The following is a 7,377-nucleotide window of genomic DNA, read 5'->3' on the forward strand; positions in this document are numbered from 1 at the left end:
ACCGTCAGACATAGTTTGAACCAAATTATTATCAATAGAGGAGGAAAAAAAAGGGAAAAACAAAGCTCCAACCAGATTTCCTCCATTTCTTTTACAGAATGATAAACGCATACCCAAGCAACAATATTTATACATACTACAATTGTTTAAATTAGGTTAGTTTGTCCACAAAGTCTCTTGCCTTCTCCGATGTATCAAAGAGATGCATGGATCCATCTAAGGTGATCCGAAGCACTGCCAGATATCTCAGGGAGTACTGAATCCCAAGCTCCTTCAATCTTCTCTTGACACCATGATACGATTTTCGTTTCTGGATCACCGCCGCTGAAAAGTCGTGAAAAAAACATGATCTTAGACCCCTCATAAATTAGGGCCTTTGGATCCTTCCCCTGGAGTCTGGAAGCCTTCATGACTCTCTTCTTATCCCGGTAATGATGGAACCGCACCAGGAAAGGACGAGGGTGTTGACCCAGACCCAACCTCGGTGCTGCGACCCGGTGAGCGCTCTCTATCTTCAATCCTCTCATGCCAGTCTCCAAGTCAAGGAATTTCGGAAGTCAATCTTCAACAAATTCCTTCCTTACCGTCAGGCAGACCGATGATCCAAATGTTTTTTCTCCTGCCCCTGTTTTCAAGATCATCCACTTGGTCACGCAAATTACGAACCTGCGTCTTCAGGGCTTGGATCTCTTCCTTGAATGAACTGGCATCAGCTTCCACCACAGTGACCCTGTGCTCCACCTCATCCGTCCTCTTCTCCAGGTCTCCCAGCTGCTGCTCATGCTTCTGCAGCATGAGAGAGACAGGAGCCAGCTTCTCTTCAATCTGTTTCCCCAACATCTCGCGAGATTTCGAGAACTGGTTCACCAGGTCTTGGAGAGTAATTGGCTCTGAGGCTGCTGCAGGCTGAGCTGCCGGTCCGGCCTCAGATGCTCCTCCTCCCTTTTTAGGCATTTCTGGACAGCTGAAAATACAGGTGAGTCAATTTTTAAATGTTTCTTGGAGCTCCACAATCTTTCCAACACCTCAAGAAATCCTGATGACCTGGGTTGGGTGGGTTAAAGGACCATCCTGCTCCTGCTGCGATGCAAAGCTCTGCAGTGTGATCTTCTCAGATAGCCGCCATCTTAGATCCCCCCCTTGACATCTTTAGTTTCTAGAGATCTATCTACTTCTTTCTTAAATATATTCAGTGACTTGACCTCCAAACCTTTGTGTAGCAGTGAGTTTCACAGGTTCACCACTCTCTGGATGAAGACATTTCTCCATGTCTCAGTTCAAAACATATTTGCTAGGCTGATTCCTGTAATGAAGGGAATGTCTAATTAAGGAAAAGTTGAATAGATGGATGTTTATTCATTGGAATTTAGAACAACGGGAGTTGAAGATATTGAAACATACACTTATGAGGGTGTTTTACAATGTAGATAATGAGAGCATATTTCCACCCATATTGGTATCCAGAACTAAAAGGTATGCTTTAAAAATAAGATTTCTCCTATTTAATGTGGTAATAAGGAGGATGTTTTTCTTATCTCTGAGTCGTTATTAGTTTCATTCGTCATTGGAATTCCTTTCCTCAGAGAGCAGTGATGGCTGTTTCATTGAACAAATTCAAGATTGAGTTAGACATTTTTTTGTATTTTTCAAGGGAATGAAAGGTTCCGGGAGAAGGTAGAAAAATGCAGTTAAGGCTACAGTAAAATCAGTCTTGGTCTCATTGAATGATAGAGCAGACTTGATATGTTGAATGGCCCCCTCCCAATTCTTACGAGTCCTGTTTCTTGTGATCTTAGTTTTACTTGATAAAACTATGCTTATCATTATGTTAATGTTCTGGCAACCTATATATTGGATCTCTAAATCTACACATAACAACAATGCAATACCAGCAAGAATCCATTTTGCAGCTCTCTCTTTTGTTCTCAAATTGGAAGTGCAAACATAGGTGGGTCTTCTAAGCATTGTCTTATAAACAGGACAATTTCTAATTTCCTTTTTGCCATTGGGGATTGTGTTAACAAGTATAACAGGCATCAGAGGTGTCAGTTCTTTCAACCAGGCTTCTGCTGTATGGCCATTCTAGATGTGCCAGCATGCTCCTGTTACATAGCAAGAAGGGGACAAAGTAAGTTATTTCACACAATGTTACTTGTTTTCAATTAGAAAGCACTATATTTCAAAAACTAAACAGACATCAAAAACTACACAAGTGAAGTGCATTATCCTCATACTTTATTTACCTTCCATATAGAGTCCAGAAACATATATTCTTTCTCTAGCAGGCTGTGCAAAGACTTTCTTCAGTTTTTTCATGACATCCATTATCAGGAGCATCTTATCCAGGTGCTACTCATTTTTCCTTTCCAAACTTTGCATTACAGCTGAAATAAAGATTGAAAATTTATGTTCTTCAAATACAGCAAATGAAACAGTCACATATTGCCTTGTTGCGCAAATGCATCATAGCTTTGCGCAGAATCTCGCATGTATTAAATGTTGGTTTCAACTGTGCTGTTTTAAAAAATTTTGAACAATGCGTGTGAAAAGTCTTGCATTCAAGTTGCTCTTCTTTCACCGAGAGATGTTAACAGTATTGTATCAAAATAAAGTATTAATGTTACAAATTTGATGCAGATAGACTAACCTTTCAAATTGCTGAGTAAAATATATTGACCATGCATTTTTGTCACAAACTTAAGATTTTGTATATATCAGTAAAATACATGTAATGCTGAATAGAAAGACAAGCTAATTTAATAAAGGGTTAGCTCCATGCCACCAATTAAACTTCCCTGCTGCCAAGGTTCTAAGAACTTAAATTAGAAACTCAAATTGGTTTGTCTTAAGTTAGTCCATCTCACTCACCCACTTAACAATAAGCAAATTATGGGGAAAATATATTACTGAGATAGACTAATTGATCAAAACCAAGACAATCAGCACACCTAGAGTTTTTCAAAGAATTATAAAACTGTAAGATCATGTGTATAATAACACATTATTCTTCTGCAATTTGTTTCCATAATAATTTTATAGTTTTTCATAAACACCACCTGAATCTTTCGCAGAATTGTCACCAGTAAATTTTGACATTTAAAGTTAAAAAAATTTCAAAGTAATGAATTTGCAGATACAACTTTTTTTTTTAACCAATTATGATCTTTACATGTTACCTGTAAGAAAGGATTGTTGATGGAAAAAAGATTGATATCCTGATAACAATAGGGAGGATCAGATCCTGTGTCCAGGTGTCAAGTTCAATAAATAGTTTTTATTAATATCCACAGGCTTATAATGACACAATATTTATCGAGTGAATCACTACATGCATTAAATTGAAATCTTGACACTCCCAGAGGTCACTGACCATAATAGACAAAATGTTGGAAACCTAGTTGAGGATAAATGCCATCATTTTACAACTTTAATTAATATTCTGATTTATTTTTTCTTACATGATCACGTTTTGCCTTCATTGCTTAGAGTTGGTCTCTGTTCAGCAACACTCTCTAGGATCTTACCATTAAATGTATAAGTCCTGCTAAGATTTGCTTTCCCAAAATGCAGCACCTCGCATTTATCTAAATTAAACTCCATCTGCCGCTTCTCAGCCTTTTGGCTCATCTGATCAAGATCCTGTTGTAATCTGAGGTAACCTTCTTCGTTGTCCACTACACCTCCAATTTTGGTGTCACCTGCAAACTTACTAACGATACCATTTATGCTCGCATCCAAATCATTTATATAAATGACAACAAGTAAAGGACCAGCACTAATTCTTGTGGCACTCCACTGGTCACAGGCCTCCCGTCTGAAAAACAACCCTCCAGCACCACTCTCTGTCTTCTACCTTTGAGCCAGTTCTGAATCCAAATGGCTAGTTGTCCCTGTATTCCGTGAGATCTAACCTTGCTAACCAGTCTCCCATGGGGAGCCTTGTTGAATGCTTTACTGAAGTCCATATAGATCACATCTACCGCTTTGCCCTCATCAATCCTCTTTGTTACTTCTTCAAAAAATTCAATCAAGTTTCTGAGACATGACTTCCCGCGCACAAAGCCATGTTGACTATCCCTAATCAGTCCTTGACTTTCCAAATACATGTACATCCTGTCCCTCAGGATTCCCTCCCACAATTTGCCCACCACCGAGGTCAGGCTCACTGGTCTATAGTTCCCTGGCTTGTCCTTACTACCCTTCTTAAATAGTGGCACCACGTTAGCCTACCTCCAGTCTTCCGGCACCTCACCTGTGACTATAGATGATATAAATATCTCAGCAAGAGGCACAGCATTCACTTCCCTAGCTTCCCACAGAGTGTTGCTGACCAAATAGAAGTTAGAGTGCAGGCTCATATTCCTTGAAAGTAGAGTCGCAGATAGATAGAATAGCAAAGAAGGCATTTGGTATGCTTTTCTTTATTGCTCAGATTAGTGAATATAAGAGTTGGGAGGTCATGTTGTGGCTGTACAGGACATTGGTTAGGCCACTTTTGGAATATTGTGTGCAATTCTGGTCTCCTTCCTATCGGAAGAATGTTGTGGAACTTGAAAGGGTTCAAAAAAGATCTACAAGGATGTTGCCAAGGGAGGAGGATTTGAGCTATAAGGAGAGGCTGAATAGGCTGGGTCTGTTTTCCCTGGAGCGTCAAAGGCTGAGGAGTGACCTTATAGAGGTTTACAAAATCATGAGGGGCATGGATAGGATAAATAGACAAAGTATTTTCCCTGGGGTGGCGGAGGCCAGAATAAGAGGACATAGGTTTAGGGTGAGATGGGAAAGATGTAAAAGGGATCTTAGGGGCAACTTTTTCATGCAGAGGCTGGTACGTGTATGGAACGAGCTGCCAGAGGAAGTGATGGAGACTGATACAATTGCAATATTTAAAAGGCATCTGGATAGATGTATGAATAGGAAGGTTTTAATGGGATACGGGCCAAGTGCTGGAAAATGGGACTAGATTAGGTTAAGATATCTGGTTGGCATGGACGAGCTGGACTGAAGGGTTTGTTTCCATGCTGTACATCTCTATGTCTCTATGACTCTATGACATGGGGCACTGCTACTCCCCAAGAGTGGCATATCTGCAATCCTAATCTACAGGAAAAAAGATTGCTGGAATGCAGATATCCTTCAAGCCTCTTTGTTTATGCTAATGCACTGATATGATATTTGTAGCCTGACTTTGCAAAGAAGCAGTGTGAGGGGGTCAATGAAGCTCATATACACTGCTTCTGCTGCACAGGAATTTATGACATCAGATATCAAATGCTATATCATGACTGGATTCACAAGTGTATAAATGAAGTTGGCATTGCTTGTATTTTTTGAAAAGAATGGTCTCTAACCCATGTGCTATCCCATTAACCAAGCAGGACCTCTCCGTGCCCCTCGACATTGATCATGAACTTTTAAGCAGGCATGCCTAAAAATGTATCATGCATTTTGTTGTGTGTATTAAGATTCTTCTGTAGACTGCCCTAGTAAAGTGCTCATTCAAGTCCACACTAGCAGAACCTATATGTGGCCTTGCTTTCCAGCTGGCCAGCACCAGCACTAATCATTTTTCCTGTCTCTGGCATAGTGCACTCATGTTCAGTGTTGCATCCCTGAAGTTCTGCCTTTAAAGTATCCTGTAAATAAATGCAGTGTCAGTACCTGAGCTGGTGGTTGAAAGTGTGAATTCAAGTGGCATGGCAGTGACTTAATCATCACTGTTTTCTTGAATTTCTTTCTCTACCTGGCTAGGTTGCCACTCTTGGGTATCTGAAATGCAAAAGTTGCAAATGCAAGATCATGTGCATATTGTCTGAAAAGGTAAAAGGTGCATGCTAAATTATCTGTGGTTTATAATTCAGAAGAAAGTATGGGTTGAGGGGGAAATAGGGTATGAGAAGGAAGATTTGGCTTGAGGATAGCATCATCTTTGATGGCCATGGCGCCACCTATCGTTATTTTCCAATAATAGTCTCTTTCATGGTAGAAGGAGACCAAGTTGGCAAAACCTTCTCCCTTCGGTTAATTCCTGATATCTTTAGTTGTATACAGCTTTGCTCTCCAGGACAGAGGGAAGTATGTCAATAAAGTGTCATGCAACCTCTTTGATGATGTGCTTGTCATGGTTGAATAACTGCAGGCCTGTGCAAACTGTGAGTTTTGGTGGTGGGGTGGGGGACCTGCAGTAGGAATGGTAGGATATGTCAAGTTTATCTCTGTATGGCCAAAATGAACAAATGTTCTTAGGAACTTCCTTAATATTGTCAGGCCATCCTTGGATAGTGGTGGTTAGCAATTCTCATAGTTTCTCATCTTCAGGAGTTGCTGATTGCAACTCTTTACAGTGCCTCTATCCATTCGAAGAATGTCTTGAACTTCATAGTCTCAAGCATCAACAAAGATATATGAGGCTTCTTAGGAAGGGTTGGGTAATCTGCTCTGTGTATCAAATGTAATCATCCTCTACATGACGTTAAAGTCATATCCTTGTACTTTGACAAGTAGGTGGTAGAAATGTGGCTGTGCATACATTAATAGTTTATAATAGATCATTTCTAGTTGCGCATGGTCCATTTTGATGCTAAATTTCTTGATTAGAAGATGGGTTTCTAATGTCTTGTGCTTAATATTGGAGGTTTTGTCTTGCGCAGATGGCAGGGCTTTTGAACCAAAGATAATACTTTTCTTGCCTTATGTAAAACATATGCCAAGGCCTTTTTATGAGACATCCATTTGAGCACTATGTCTTTTCTGGATTTATAGTATTGAAGTAGGCAAAAATGTTGCTGACAGAACCTGCTTGAAAATCAAAGACATAATAGCAGACATTATACCACACATAGGGGACAGCATGTCTTTCTTGGAAAAAACTCTCAGCGACATACCTATTTCAAGAATATATGTTGAGTGGAAATTTAAAAATCCAAGTCAACTTCACAGATCTTCTTTATCCTGTATGCTCAACATGTGCTTTATATCCTCAATCTTACTTGGATCAGATAAACCTTATGGGCAGGATACCCGATGCTGAACTGGCATGCCATTAAATGCCAAACCATGTTGTTGCAGTGCTGCCATCAGTAGGTGAAAGTTATGGTCATTTATCTTTCCCTGATTTTGATATCATCGGCTGTGCTGTCAGGTTCATCTTCAATTATTCTATCTGTGTGCTGCTGAAATAATTATTGGATAACTGGGAGTTCAAATGGTAATCATTGGAAATAATACTAATCAAATGGCATCCTGAGTGTCATGAACTCTTCTGCTAAATGGATGCTTCACATCTAGTTTGGAGAAAAACATGACACAGGGAAATTTAGGGCTTAATTCTTTTAGTGTCATTATTTAATGTGAATATGTCTTAAGTGAAAGCTTAAG

Source organism: Chiloscyllium plagiosum, chromosome 7 (assembly GCF_004010195.1).
Source record: "Chiloscyllium plagiosum isolate BGI_BamShark_2017 chromosome 7, ASM401019v2, whole genome shotgun sequence".
Taxonomy (NCBI): Eukaryota; Metazoa; Chordata; class Chondrichthyes; order Orectolobiformes; family Hemiscylliidae; genus Chiloscyllium; species Chiloscyllium plagiosum.